The sequence below is a fragment of the Papaver somniferum genome, chromosome 3, assembly GCF_003573695.1.
Source record: "Papaver somniferum cultivar HN1 chromosome 3, ASM357369v1, whole genome shotgun sequence".
NCBI classification, from domain to species: Eukaryota; Viridiplantae; Streptophyta; class Magnoliopsida; order Ranunculales; family Papaveraceae; genus Papaver; species Papaver somniferum.
Genome location: NC_039360.1, coordinates 221,617,330 through 221,634,221, shown reverse-complemented (window position 1 = coordinate 221,634,221; position 16,892 = coordinate 221,617,330). Strand labels below are relative to the sequence as shown.

Below are 16,892 nucleotides of genomic sequence, written 5' to 3'. Positions count from 1 at the left end.
TCGTCTCACCCAAACACCTCCAAACCCGGAACCCTAATTCTGCAGCCATTTTCCCGCCAAAAACCAGATTTGAAATGGAGAAGATGAAGGATGCTCCTTATCATGCTGCTGGGGTGCCGATAGTAATTTGGGTGCCACTTAGTAATTAGGGTGCCCCTAAACCAACAGTGAGAGTCCGAATAACACGTGTCCTCCGGGTGAAAATGACATTTTTTCGAGCCAATTCTCCACAAGAGCTTATTCTTCCAAAACACCTACAAACAAGTTTATTAGTGATAAAACGAGTCCCATCTAATGTATTTATGGGTGAAAATGTGTCACACATACATGCTCATCACCATCTATGTTCTAAGTTTTCTTAATATTGTATTCCTTTTCTTTAGTTCAGGTTTTGTCCCTCTGGGTTTTCCTGATGAAGTTTTAACGAGGCAATTAACTTAGACTCGTCGATCTTTGAAAATCGTATTGTATGTTATGAACTACATGTAAAGTACGTAACAACATGTGAAGTACTACATGTGAAGAGTTTTACCAAGGTTTTATCCTACTGGGTTATTCCTTGTCAAAGTTTTAATGAGACGATTGATTTCGGCACAAGTCTTAAAGAAGAGGATGACATTTGAAGACCTACATTCGAAGCACTATACGTGAAGCACTACAAACGGAGTTCTATTGGACCACATAAGGGGGAGTGTTTTAGGGCCTACGTCCCATGGGTGTGCGGCCCAACTAGAAGCCTAAGGGTTTCTCTTTACTTATATATAAAGAGTACTTTACCTATGTAATAGGATAATCAATAGAAATCCTTCTCTTCTCTGCCTCTTCCCTTTTCCCCTATTATTCTACTACAACACACACACAAATATTCATATATGTATAACGTTATTTTTATATGCATTGGTACATGCAGGTATATCCATATTATGGATAGAGTAGTGATGCAATACTTGGACAGGGATGGGATAACAAGAAGAAAGTAACCGTATTTCCTTTAGCCAAGAATTACACATTTGGTTTAGCTTGTCATTTAATTATAAGCATCGATGATCCTGCTCGTATAGAAGAATTAGGTAAATCCTTCGGAGAGTTGGCTGCAGGAATTCTTTCGTTCCCCATTGATTTACTAGGAACAGGTTTCTGACAGAATTTGTCATGGAATAGATATCTAATGAAAGGGTTTTTTTGTATTTCATTATTCTCAAGGATTACAGACTCAACTTATACAAGATTACAGACGACAAATAAGGAAACAAAATACAACATAGTAACTACAGGATAACTACACAATATATGCAAGATATGGGATATCGTAATATGTAAGATATGGAATATCTCAACATATCTTAACACCCCCTCCCACCCCCCACCCACCCCCAAACTCAAGATGGTGCACAACACATCTTGAGTTTGTTAACCAGAAAACGAATGCGAGGAGAAGCTAGAGACATAGTGAAGAGATCTGCAAGCTAGAACTCAGAAGACACATGAGGTAGTGTTATGGTCTGTTGCTTGTAATGATGACGAACGAAATGGCAGTCTATTTCAATATGTTTTGCGCGTTCATGAAAGACATCATTATGATCTATATGAATAGCAGCCTTGTTTTCACAATAAAGAGGAGTAGAGTCTGTCAGATGGACTCCCATATCACCCAAGAGCCATCGTATCCACACAATCTCAGAGGTAGTATGAGCTAAAGCTCGATATTCCGCTTCTGCACTAGAACGTGACACAACATATTGTTTCTTACTGCGCCAGGAAATGAGATAATTACCAAGAAACATACAGTACCCGATGGTTAATCGTCTGCCAGTGACATCTCCTGCCCAATCTGAGTCAGAGTAAGCACGAAGGCGAAGATCAGAGGCAGATGAAAAATGTAACCCTTGATACAAAGTACCTTTAATGTAGCGTAAGATCCGAAGAACAGAAGCATAATGTGGTGAACGTGGAGCAGACATGAATTGACTAAAAACATGTACTGCGTAACTGTTGTCTGGTCTGGTAATAGTCAGATAGTTTAGACTTCCTACTAGCTGCCTGTAAAGAGTAGGATTTGAAAGAGCCTTTCCTTCAAAAGGATTGAGCTTGACATTTAATTTAAGTGGTGTATCTGCAATCATACAATTGGTTAGACCAGCACGATGCAAAATTTCATATGCATACTTGACTTGTGAGATAAATTACCCTTCATAAGAGTTGTCAACTTCGAATCCAAGAAAATATCTCAAGAAACCAATATCCTTCATTTCAAAACAAGAGTGGAGATGAGATTTAAGAGCTTAAATACCTTCCAAGTCACTTCCTGTGATGGTCATATCATCGACATAGAGAAAAAGGAGAACCATACCCTTACTAGTAGATCGAACAAACATAGCTGAGTCGTAAGGGATTTGAGTGAAACCATAATTAAGAATTGCAGTTGAAAACTTTTCAAACCAAGCACGAGGAGCTTGTTTCAGCCCATACAAAGCCTTGCAACTTATAGACTTGATTTGGAGCATGTTTTAAGCCAGGGGGTGGTCTCATATAAACTTCTTCTTGAAGATCACCATGAAGAAATGCATTTTTAACATCCTTTTGGTGAAGGTTCCATTTGCGAGCAGAAACAACAACGAGCAATGTACGAACTTGTTGATGGGGGTTTTTAGTGTAGGGTCAAAATTGTAAAACCCTTTATTTAATATGCTGTCATCCGACAAAGAACAAAAGCCAATTAAAAGTGATGACTGTTCAAACCTCCTTACTTATATATGTATTGAGTAATTCGACATATTTCTGAAATTTATCAGAATGGTGAATCACTCCCAAATATTCTATAAAATTCAACCTATCGCATTAGTTACTAATGCATTCACTACAAAAAACCTGAGAAAAGGCCACTAAAATCTGGCAACTGCCTCAAAAAATTAGTTTTCAAAGGCTTTCGAAACTAGTCAAAGGCAACAAGTAGTTCCCATATACTTTGGCAACAAGTTGATCGCAACTACTATTTTTATTAGTTTCTGAACTCTTTAGCAACAAACATATGCCTACAACAAGAGACACACTAGTAGCCTAATGCTTCCGGAACTAAGCAAAGGCAACTGCTAGTTTCTGTATGCTTCGGTAACATGTTAATGAAAACTCCGGTTATCGTTAGTTTCCAAAATCCTTAGCAACAACTGTAGGACAACTTCATAAAATACGCTTGAAGACTTATGCTTTCGGAACTAAACAAAGGAAACTGCTAGAACTGCTAGTTCCTAAATACTCCGGCAACAGTTTAACCGAAACTACTGTCTCCATTAGTTTCTAAACACAAAACCAAGTAAATTATGTGATGACTTGAACTCCGACATTGCCAGTGTAAGTCTAAGTGATCAACCAACCATATAATATTCCAGGTTTTTAAGCTTTGTGTAGTCTTTTTAGTACTACCAGATCTGGGCTGCGCATTGGGTAGGGTGGGTATGGCCTATTTCGCCACCCTGCCTGCTATAACCGGTTTCTCTTTTCTTTATTCTTTACATAAGAAATGATATCAAGTCTGTTGGAAACTGTTTTAAAAATAAGAAATCAAAACATGTTTGAATGAATGAAACTCCAAACTATTTCCCTTACCATATCATGGTCTCTTTCACAGAAATGTTACCTACAATAATGCAACCTTTCCTGGTCAGTAGGAAAGAATGCCTGACACCTAAATGACGAACAACATTTACTGTTTCCTATTAAAATTCGTAGGTTAAAGATATTGGGGGTCGATTGTAACTTAAGTGTTTGCACGGAACCAAATCAAATATAATCAGGATTCAGGACTTCTCCATCAACCATTGACAAAGCTAAATTGAAACTGTAGCTATGGACTGAAATTGACTATGCTCGACAAAAAAATGACATCACAGTACTTAAAAACACTTTTATACACCAACTTGAACCATGAGCATCAGTTTCAATATTGGAGTTGATCAGACTAATGAATACACTTCTTCTTGATGTTCTTCATGTAACCTTCTTCAACCGTCATCTATGATGATGGAATAAGCACTAAGATCACCCAACAACTCTGCAACAAGAGAAATGAGCAATTAGAAATTCAACAAACTCATGTGTTAAAAGCCGAAAATACAAAAAAGATGCATATAAATTCCTCTACTATTTATCCTGGTCAAGACTACAGATGTACTCCAACCAAAATTAAGTTACCCTCAACCATATCAACATCATTCTGATTTCTTTCTGTCTGCCTCTAAAACATAAACGTCGAAAATTTCTTTCTTGAGTAAAACATATCAGTGGGTTGAATAAAACAGTGGCAGTTAACAACAATATGATACAGTTTCAACATAGACAGGAATAACATGTGAATCAAATCAAATACTTTAAACATTTCACAAATATGTATAGGTCCTCATACACGAGTGTGTAAACAAGAAACCAATCAGTATGACAACCCATGTCATTATATTCAAATAAAAATCATAACTATACATCAAAAAGTGCAAATAAAAAATGCAACACCTCTTTTAGACAAGAGGGACTAACATACCATGTCATTCATTATTCATCGACAAACTACGAATTTTTATGAGTATATTGCCACAAAGAAAGTTCACACTTGTTCAAGTTTTTTACCTGCTTGGCTTGCTCTTTTGGTGAATGAGCAGGAGTACAGAAGAATTAGGATCCCAAGGTCATCTTTGCTCCTGATAGAGTACAGAACACAAATCATGTTCAAGTTGTATACCAATGTTGTTGCAGAACTTGAAGATTTAATATAAATGTGATTGACTTAAGAAATGGAACTACAAAGAACATCTTGGCAATTGGCAGTACTAGTTTCTTATCAGACCATACATAATAGTAGACGAAAGAAATACCCTCTGAGCGAATTCAGTGTAACGACTATGCATTACCAACAAACATATTCAAGTCAATTTTATTAAAATAAACCTCGGACCGCACTAATATCGGTAAGACCTTAAGATCCAGTTTAACAATTAAGGGAACTCCAAGTTTAATTGAATGAAGTTGAAATTTACCCCGTAATTCTATTAATCGCATAGCTGATGTACATGAATCTCCATCAATTGTAAATTTGGGAATGAAAACATCCTCGAATCAATATCAGTGCATCAGAATATGAAATACCGTTCAATTCGACAACGTAGATCGCTTAATTACAGAAGACTAATTTCAGGTAGAACAATATGTTGGAAATGAATTTGAGTTAAAGGATAATGGGTATTGAAAATGTGTTTAGACTCACTCAAAGAACTCATGGGTCACTTAAGAAAAAGAAACTTTTATTTCTTTTCCAAAACTTGGTCGTACAGACCTTAACTGTCTTTACAGAATGCTCTCTCTATTTTTTTCTTAACACCTTACCACTCATGATTTCACTCAAGTTCACTAACACTGATTCTAGGCTTATCCATTTACTAACTGGATCGTACCAGAACACTCTAGACAAATCGACCACTCTCTTACTTACTAGTTAAGCATTCTAGCTGCATCTTATACTACCGACATAGCTCGGTTGAATCCATATTACTCTAGATTATTCTTGATTAATCCATATCAAGTGTAATTAATCTTCCAACACATTAAATGAAGAATGCAGTGATAAAAAGATTTGTCTTGACATTTATACCTTTGTTTCTTGAATGGAGGGAGCCATTGTAATACTTTGGAGTGCAGGATTCCATCTTATTATTCACCATTCCCCATTCCTCAATGTATGCATCTTGATTTAGAAATCGAGAGTTAAGCTCCTGAATTTCATCCCAAAGTCCTTTCCCCTGCAAAAATGAAGGGGTAGAAATCAGTTGGTTGTTACTAGTCCAAGCTTAATGGGTTGGAAAGCAAAGAAATTCCCGATTTCAAGCAAACAAGACGAAAAGAAAACAAATCAGCATCTGAAATTCAATTGACTAAACCAGTTACTGCCACTCAAACTCGATTATGATACAAATTAAGGACTCCGCAAGACCGAAGTAGCATTGCACCTACTAATAAGCAATGAAGGTCAAAGTACTCGCACTTGAAATTCCAATAACGCCTGGCTTGCTTATAGAACCTTGGCTTCTTGTAATTAGCATTTCAACCACACGATTAATTTTTTCCTGCGATTGCAAGCGACCCAAATCCTCAATAATAGTCTCCTACCAACAGTAAGGTCCAGCAACAACTTTACTCCATAATTTCCAAACTCTAAGAATCACAATATCTTGCAGAGGTAGTTTCTTAAAGACTATCCCAAGTGTAATTAAGATAGTTTGTAAGACAAAGAAGGGAAGAAAAACTTGAACAATCCAAGACAGTATCTCCCTGAACATGCCAAAGATTGTACCCTCTGTAACAATCTGTCAAAGAAAAATGAATAAGGCAATGATTTGACCTGCATGATATTCTCTTATGATATGTTCTCGGTTGAATTCTCATTATTGACATGACATGACGATGAAGTGTTCATTCTCAGCAGAGTAGCATGAATCTCCCAAAGTACCAGTATTGAGATCTGCATGAAAATACCCACAAAGGATGCATCACTCTCCCTGACAAAGAGAATATCGTGTCGGCGCGCTTTTAAGTTAGCTCGATCACGCTTGAATTCCTTAAGGAAAATCTAGACTTCTAATATCGGTCTTAGAACGATCACGACCACACAATTTGGCCGTATGTTTCAGCAAGCCTAGACCACTCCTGACAGAACTAGGAAATAATCATATCGACCGATAGTGGGCCCACTAAAACCCTAACCGGTCGAACTCTGTTTAGCATACCCCGGCGTCGCCAAACGCCACACTCAAGCGTGAGTGGTCACGCTGTCGAAAGAAAGCTCAAACGAGGTAGACCGTTCAAAACGGTCTCAGAATCATCACGAGCGTTCAACCTTGCCATCCTGGTTGGACGTTTTGGATCCTCCTACGAACATTTAAGGAACTGCCAGCATGATCATCGGCAGGCCCACTAGTGCCCTAGTGGATCGACTTTCCTGCGGCAAGCCTATAAAGTGTTCAATCGCTTACCCACACTTGAGCAGGCACGCTGTATCCAAAACCCTAAAATTGGGTTGCGGCAGTTTACAACTATCACAAATCGATCGTGTTCGTCCAACTTGGCTAGCCTAATTAGACGGCTTAGATCGCATTTCAGACAGTCAAGGGAGTGCACATTGGTCCAGCACAAACCCAATTTTATCCTCACTTGATCGACTTGCTCGAGGGAAGTCAATGACACGCCAAATCGTTTGATCGAATTATGGTGGATGTGGATGTTTCAAAACCCTAATTGGGTTTACGGCAACATACTTCTGTCGTAAATTGATCACAACCATCCATCTTTTCTAGCCTAAACGTATGTAGATCTAGATTCAAGTGGTCCCAAAGGTGTTAACATGACCACCATTGACCCATCTTTACTAGTGACCAGCCGGCCTATACGAACTAGGGATCAATGCCTCGTAACACACGCCCAAATAGGGTGGGCCACACGATTTTCAAACCACTGAATTGCATCAACGACAATATGCAACTAACGTAAGTCATCTCGTCCAAAGTTGGATGATGTAGATTTATTTCCAGCAAACCAACAAACCAGTATGATGATCACCGGCCATCTCTCTTTCATGGGGAGGGATCGACCAAGTAATGGCTCGCCCATGCGGCCTTCAAACGATCACCGAAGATGACCTGTCATGCTACCTCCTTTAAGACTCTTATCCATGACGTATTCAATCAAGCTCTAAAACAACGATGCTTCATACGCATCGATTAGTTTGATCTGCTTAAAAGCGATGCTTCACATGCATCGAATACATACGTATTTTATATTGGCCTCATAAACAACTTAGTTGTTTCACCTAATAACACCATGCTATTCTCCGCGGGCACGTCCCACTACTTGACCCACTTATTCGAGACATCAAACATGTCACAAACTGGGGGATGCTTACTGGGGTATTGGTCTGGAGGTTTACCGCGTGCGGCGTGCAACACGCCCATTACGAGAAAGTGTCAGGAAAGTACGGACGGTGAATAATGATGGAGTAGTGGGTGAAGGTGTGACCACGCAATGATTACCACCTCTTACACAACTCCATTACTCCACTACTTAACCTCCTCCACTTCCTACGAGATCAGGGTTGTTCTCAAATAACTGGTATAAATAAGTTTTCAACCTATTTCGAAAAGGGGAGAGTACAAGTGTTATCAACACAAGTATCCAGAAACCATTTTCTGATATACAAGTCATAAACATCCACACCTTCATAATTCAACACTCTGATCTCAAACACCTTCACTGCTTCCCTCACTAAGATCAACCCTTCTCCTTAACCTTGTGATCGAATTGAATCTGGAACGACCATTTCTTGGTTTAGGCCAGATTCTTACAGATTGATTTCTCGAACCTAAAAGCATTCCCGCGTAGTGCATTTGTTTAGGGTTTGAACTCGTTTCTCATCAACACACCCCAAATTACCAAATTAACACGGTAGAAACAGTTTTTACCCCAAAACAGAACTGTAGTCATTCTTGCAACCGGAGGAAAGGTTTCTTCATAATCAATACCATACTCTTTTTTATAACCCTGTGCAACTAGACGAGATTTTCTATGATCTAAAGTACCATCTGATTTAGTCTTGACCTTGTAAACCCATCTACTTCCCACAACAAGTTTACCAGGAAGCAAATCTACTATATCCATGTGCCAGCTTGTTTATGAGCAGTTAGTTCTTCTCCCATCGAGTCTTGACACTATGGTATTACTGAAGCTTCCCTGTAGTTTTTATGTTCAAGTTCTGCTAAAATAGTTGTTAATGAGCAGTGATAATCAGAGAACTTAGCTGGAGGTCGTCGTGTTCGAGGAGGCAGTTGAGCAGTTTCAAGAACAAGATCCTCATGTTGAGTTGTTGTATTGGGATCTTCCAAAGAGTTGGCAATAGATGTTTCTGTGGATTCAACAGGTGGAGGTTAAACATTGCTATCATAGGTACTAGGAGAAGTTGAGACAGCTAGAGATTCATCATTGAAAGGATCTAAGTATGAAAAGTTTTCTAGAGAATTTTTTTTACTTCTAGGAAGGGACCAAAAAGGTATCTTTTCCCAGAAGATAAAATGACGAAAATATGTGAAAATGCAGGGGTCTAACAACCACACCCAACAAATCGTTTTCCAATCTGAGAGGAATTACTCCAATACACTTTCTAGAGAATCAACTAGACAGTCAGACTCAATCTAGAGTAAAGTATATCAAAGAGTATAAAATCTCTATCTCTCTATTTAATTCTTACTCAAGCAAATGGAAATCTGCAAGTCTTGATTAAATCCCAGAGAGATAACTTGGATGGTACCAAAGACCAATATCCAAGTGTCAATCAATGTAAATCAATAACCAAAGGTTGGATATTCTAATTGTTTGATCTAACGCACAATCTGTGATATTTCAATTATATAAAAAAAATATAATGCAGAAAAGAAATAACACAGACACCATAATTTTGTTAACGAGGAAACCGCAGATGTAGAAAAACCCTGGGACCTAGTCCAGTTTGAACACCACACTGTATTAAGCCGCTACAGACACTAGCCTACTACCAATTAACCTCGCACTGGATTGTAGTTGAACCCTAATCAATCTCACATTGATTCAAGGCATAGTTCTGCACTTGATTCCCTTAGCTGATCTCACCCAAAAACCAAGAGTTGTTACGACCCAAAGTCGAAGACTTGATAAACAAATCTTTCTCACACAGAAAAGTTTATATGAATGAATAAATCTGTCTGAAAAAGCGGGGGTCTAACAACGCCACCCAATATTTCGCTTAGCAATCTGTATGGACTAACTCCAATATACTTTGCTAGAGAATAAACTAGACATTCAGACTCAATCTAGCTTAAAATATATCAAGGATTTAATATCTCTCTCTTGTTTTGATTTATTCGAGCTAATAGAAATCATCGAGTCTTTAATCAAACACAAGGAATAACTAGGATGGTACCAAATACCAACATCCAAGGATCAATCAATGACAATCAAAAACCAAAGGTTGGATTACTCTAATTGACGATCTAACACACAACCTGTACTATTTCAATTATAAAGATAAAACAATATAATGTGGAAATTGAAATAACACAGACACCAGAAATTTTGTTAACGAGGAAACCGCAAATGCAGAAAAATCCCGGGACCTAGTCCAGATTGAACACACATTGTATTAAGCCGCTACAGACACTAGTCTACTCCAAGCTAACTTCAGACTGGACTGTAGTTGAACCCCAATAAATCTCCCACTGATCCAAGGTAAAGTTATGCTCCTACGCCTCTGATCCCAGCAGGGTACTGCGCACTTGATTCTTATAGCTGATCTCACCCACAACTAAGAGTTTCTACGACCCAAAATCACAGGCATTGACAATAAAAAAATCTGTCTCACATAGACAAGTATATCAAAGGATCAATATGTCTCCCGCAGATAAACCCTAAAGGTTTTGTTTCGTCTTTTGATAATAATCAAGGTGAACAGGAACCAATTGATAATCCGGTCTTATATTCCCGAAGAACAGCCTAGAGTTATCAATCACCTCACAACAATCTTTATCGTACGGTAGCGAAACAATATGTTGCGGAATCACAAACAATGAGACGGAGATGTTTGTGATTAATTTTTATATCTTTCCTATCTGAGATATCAATCTCCAGCCAATCAATCTGATTGTACTCGTACGATAGAAGATGCAAGATCAGATCACACAATTACGATAAAAGTAGTATCGTCCTGGCTTCACAATCCCAATGAAGTCTTTAAGTCGTTAACCTGGTTTTAGAAGAATAAAACCAAAGGTTAAAGGACAATCGACTCTAGTACGCTAACTAGTATCACACGTAACTATCTTGTTACACACACTTGACAATGCACGCTTCTAGGTTTGTTAACCGTACCCAAACTTATGCACTTCTTGGTTCAACAATAGTTAACTAAAAGGCTAGCCATATGAGCATTTCATATCAACCACGTTCTTCTTCACTATAACTAGTTCAAATGGCTTCAAATGAACTAGTTAGAGAGTTGTTCAATTGGAATAAAATCGTATGTACTACACAAGACACAATTGAAGCAAAGATGATTTGATTCACTTGAATCGGTTCATGAACTTTTATATCCACGGTTTGCAAACTGCATTCCTTAGTCTTTTTAAGTTTAAGTTCAGAAATCATCTTCAGATATATAACCTTCTCAAGTTCGCAGACTAGGTTCGCGGACTTAAGTTACCGGGAAGAGTTTACAAACTCCAGCAGAAATTCTCGGGTATGAGAACTTCACCGGTTCGTGGACTGAGTTCGAGGACTTATCTTAACGCAAGTAGTTTGTCAACTCCAGCAGAAATTCTCGGTTTTAAGAACTTCGGCTGTTCGAGGACTAAGTTCGCGGACTTGGCTCACGCCATTCTTCCGATTCTCTTGATCAACAAAGTTCGCAAGCTTTGGTTCAGGGAATAAGACTTATACATAAATGTGTTTCCACAACAATGCTTATGTCCACCATTGGTTATGTAATCTAATCTCTCATTTCAATCATTGAAACATTCTTAGAGGACGTTTTATAGTTGTTACACTATTTCTCGTCAAAGCAATTTTCAAGATGATTGAAACATATCATGACTTTCGTCACATGGTAAAGATAAACTTGGTTAAAGCGAAAAGCTTACCTACACATATTTCGAGATATAGATAGGCGAGGTATACTCAGCTCGAAATACCAAATGTATATAATCAAAATCTATATATATAGCGTACGACTTCTTGTCTCAAAGAGTAGGAGATAGAGTAGATAGACTTTTGAGTGATAGATAAGTTCAAGTCTTCACATACCTTTTTATCGAGAAGTTCCACCGGTTCCTTGAGTAGTTCTTCTACTTGTATGATGAATCGCCATGAATTCCTTGAGCTCAACTACACTTTCTATCCTAGTCCGGGACTTAGCTATAATAAACTAGAAATACAGACTTATAGTTTTGATCACTAACATTGACAAACATGCTTGAGATAGCAACACATGCGAGTCCGACCGAGCAATTCTCTAACAATCTCCCCCTTTGTCAATTCTAGTGACAAAACTATCAATACATATGGAATACAAAAAAGATAAAGAAACTTTAGTAGCTCCTATTCCACATGTCTAATCTTCAACATTCCTCGAAATCTTCGTCACTTCCAAGTACTCCAATGATCCCAAAGGTTGTAAGTTTAGCATTACCGCCGTTGAAGATCCGTAGATATAACAATGAGAAAATATAGTTCTCGATCATTGTTATATAGTGTCATAGTATAGTATCATGAACTACATATTGGTATGTATTTGTAGTATGAACTACATATTAATTCTCCCCCTTTTTGTCAATAAAATTGGCAAATGTACAAGAACGGGATCATAATGTAATTTCTGAGAGACACATTTCATGACAAAAGGAAAAAAATACATACCAACTAATTTAGATGCAATCATAAAGCCGAAGATAAATGCATTCATCAAGGAGTTTAAAGATACAAGATAACGCCTCTAAAATTCCACATCCACACACCCCTCAAGATATGACCATTAAGCACAAGTTCGAAAGAACTCTCCTCCATTAGATGTCATTCCTGAAAGAACAACAAGAGCGACCTTAATTTCAAAAGAAAAGAAGGATTTTATTGGACACCAAAAACCATGAGAACGATTTTTTATATCCAAAGAACTCAATCAAATTAATCACACATAAACTCATGATTAATTTAATCGGAATACACAATCAAATTAAATACAATAGGTGATCAATTCAATTGATTATTCTCAACATAAGAGAACTTATGGAGACACGAAAATACTCAACTAGATTAATTACAAGAGAACCCATAATTAATCTAATTGGAATACACAACTAAACTAATCACAAAAGTAATCAATTTAATTGTCATTTGTTTTGCTCGACATAAGAAAACTTACGGAGAAATAACTAAATAACCAAACAAGATGATTAATTTAGTTCAATATGCTCGACATAACATATCTCACAGAATACCAACCAAGCTAAAAGATCAACTTGGTTGAATAGTGCTCAACATAAGATACATTATGGAGCCTCACAGTAATACATAAAATATGGATCAGGGATGATCAATACCGCGTAATACACAAGGATTCATTCTATCTTCGACAATTAATAGACATAATCCTTGAAAAAAAATATTTTAACATATATTCCATCAAATGTTTGACAATATAGGCTTGACTTTTGTATTTGTCAAAAGTCCATTCATTCTTTTACAAGTACGTGAATATCGAACCCGAACGACTTTACTTTTGACAAAGTATGGGACAAACATAGTTCACGGACGTAAACATCAATATCCCATAACAAATTGCAATATATCAAATCATAAAGATTAATACTGCAAAACATCATCCTCCAAATATTTTTAGAATTTAAACCAATAAACCTAAAAAAAAACAAGAAGATGAAACATAATAGCTATGTGTAGTGACAATCATTTCTATTCAAGCACTAGTTATTCTTCCAACTGAACCAAAAAGAAGACATACTAGGCAACAAAAATAAAGCTAAAAACAAACTCCAGTGATATCCCGAACACGAACTAAGATCATGTGGACAGTTCAGAATCCTCACGAGACAAAGCGTCTTTTAGCTTGTGATCAACAGCATTCATTGCAACATCGGATAGGTGATTCTCTTTGCGAAGATCATTGATGTACGACTTTATGAGACCAAGGTCAGCAGTAAACTTTTCCAACTCAGTTTTCAATGCATCAAGATTTTTCAGAGTAACAATGAGCTCTTGTTTTGCTTCCCCAAAGTACTTAAGAAAGTCATGAACAACTTCAGCAGAGATCATATCATCCTTTTCAGCATCCTCATGAACATAGGCAAAATAACATGAAGCATTAGGATGATCTTCATCTACAAGGGTTCTTTTCTTCTTGGACTCAACATCACAACCTTTGTCAAGGAATCCTCTTGCACAACCACCATAGAAATATGAAGAAAAAGACATTCTTGACAACCCATAAGTCAACCTAGAGTATGCGTACGTGACTTTCGTAACCCAATAGGTTGATATTTAAGGGTCTCTTAGGGAAGAAATTCTAGGGTTTTCTTAAAAAGTTGACTCGTCCCAGAACACGGGTATCCGTTCGAGTACAACATGACCCCCTAGAAAAAATAAAGCCAAAAAGGGACTTTTGCAACAGAAGACTCAAGAAAAATTTCCATAACTCAGGAAAGAAATTTTGAGCATAGTTGTAGCAAGAAACAAGACTCAAACAAAAAGAAAAAGATAAGCAAATTTAGACACAACAATACTTTTAGCACAATAAAAAGTTTAGCTATGGACGATAAGAAGATAGCTCAACTCAACAGACGCAGATGCCAAAAGTATGCTTGATTATTAACACATCTTACTCAACAGAGTTTTTATGAGTAAGCTCTTCAAACCTTGTGATTAATTGGCACAAGTATGAGCCACGATCTCATCAAGAGATTTTTGTTTATGGTCACGTATCGTTTTCCTCCTTAATCTAGAGATGGATCCCTTTTAAGTGAGAAATTATCATAAAACTTACTGTCATCAAAATACGAGACATAGTTTGAGTTCTTACCAGAAGAATCTTGGTTTGAGGAGGAAGAAAACTTGTTGACGAACTCTTTATACCCTTTAATTATCTCTTTCAGATTATTTCTCATTTATCAATTTTTCTTCTTTCCTCTGAACTTCCTTTTTCATCAGGGGCAGCGTTATTTCCAGAGACCATGACACGATCTTCCTTTAGAAGATGTTTATTAGGACGTATGTTTTGTTCTTGAGTGTTCGAGGAACTCATTGAACTGACTTTCCCGGTAACATACACAGGGTAGGTACGAAAAACAATTGGTTTAGTCATACGAATGTCAGTTACACCTTTAAGAATTAAATCTAAGGTATGTTGAAGTTGAAACAAGGATTTTTTCTTCAACCTAGATTTTCCCTTTCGTTTAACAGAACTCTTTGTCTCACAAACAAGACATACTTTCTGATCATTAGAATGATTAGATAGTACAGTCTTAATATCATCGTTAGAAGATTTCTTCCTTCCATTTGATGTGCAACATCCTTGAGTGATGGTGACTTAAGGCACGTCTGTTTTACTAGAAGGGGTTTCCTTTTTTACTTCTGAGCATGAACCATCTTTAGTTGTGTCAGAAGTACTTGGCATATTGGATTGCTTTGAGCATCCTTGAATAGAGAGCTTACTCAAGAGATGTTCAATTTCCAGGGCATCCTTTTTGAGGCTAGCCTCAAGAGTCGTGCACGAAGACTGATCTTCAGCATTACCTTTGGATTTTTAATCACTTACTACACCAAGAAGAGTATTGACATGGTGCTTCAACCGATTAAATCTATCATCTTGAATTCTAACAAGATTTAGAATCACTTCACTCTCTTCAGCTGAATCCCGTTCGTTGCCAGAGAAGCTCTCTTTTGAAGGGTAATCGGGATCACACATGTCGATGTTAGTCTGTCTCGTCAGAGCACAAGGTTTGTCTATATTCGAGATTGAAGAAACTTTCTATTTAATAGAATTTGACGAGATAGAAATTTTATTTCTGGCGACGCGTTTATCAGAGATAGTACTCTTGTCCATAGAGTCAGATCACTACAAACACAGACTTGTAAGGTCTTAAACGTGTTTGCCTTCTTTGATACCAATTGAAAAGGCGGGGGTCTAACAACGCCACCCAATATTTCGCTAAGCAATCTGTATAGACTAACTCCAATATAATTTGTTAGAGAATCAACTAGACAGTCAGACTCAATCTAGCTTAAAGTATATCAAAGAGTTAATATCTCTCTCTTGTTTCGATTTACTCGAGCTAATAGAAATCAGCGAGTCTTTAATCAAACACAAGGAATAACTTGGACGGTACCAAATACCAATATCCAAAGATCAATCAATGACAATCAACAACCAAAGGTTGGATTAATCTAATTGATGATCTAACGCACAACATGTATTATTTCAATTATAAAGATAAAATAATATAATACAGAAATTGAAATAACACAGACATCAGAAATTTTGTTAACAAGGAAACCGCAAATGCAGAAAAACCTCGGAACCTAGTCCAGATTGAACGCGCACTTTATTAAGCCGCTACAGACACTATCCTACTCCAAGCTAACTTCGGACTGGACTGTAGTTGAATCCCAATCAATCTCCCACTGATCCAAGGTACAGTTATGATCCTATGCCTCTGATCCCAGCAGGATACTACGCACTTGATTCCCTTAGCTGATCTCACGCACAACTAAGAGTTTCTACGACCCAAAATCGCAGGCTTTGACAATAAATAAATCTGTCTCACACAGACAAGTCTATAAAAGGATCAATCTGTCTCCCACAGATAAACCTTAAAGGTTTTGTTCCGTCTTTTGATAATAACCACGGTGAACACGAACCAATTGATAATCCGGTCTTATATTCTCAAAGAACAGCCTAGAGTTATCAATCACCTCACAACAATCTTTATCGTACGGTAGCGAAACCAGATGTTGCGGAATCACAAACAATGAGACAAAGATGTTTGTGATTACTTTTTATATCTTGCCCATGGGAGATATCAATCTCAAGCCAATCAATCTGATTGTACTCGTACGATAGAATATGCAAGATCATATCACACAACTACAATAAAAGTAATATCGTTCTGGCTTCACAATCCCAAAGAAGTCTTTAAGTCGTTAACCTGGTTTTAGAAGAAGAAAACCAAAGGTTAAAGGAGAATTGACTCTAGCATGCAAACTAGTATCACACGTAAGGTGTGGGGATTAGTTTTACACAATACTAGATGTCTTCTTTATATAGTCTT

General features: G+C 37.3%; 1 long non-coding RNA gene and 1 pseudogene across 1 annotated transcript; one reads left to right on the top strand and one right to left on the bottom strand.

Annotated features, from left to right (window-relative positions):
* The window catches only part of LOC113360697, a 59,969-nt pseudogene that overhangs the window by 22,596 nt on the left and 20,481 nt on the right, over positions 1-16,892 (top strand).
* LOC113362146 lies at positions 3,744-6,317 on the bottom strand. Its single transcript, XR_003365569.1, has 3 exons — positions 5,636-6,317; positions 4,618-4,688; positions 3,744-4,048 (listed from the first exon to the last, which is right to left on the bottom strand). It is a non-coding gene; the product is annotated as an uncharacterized LOC113362146 (long non-coding RNA).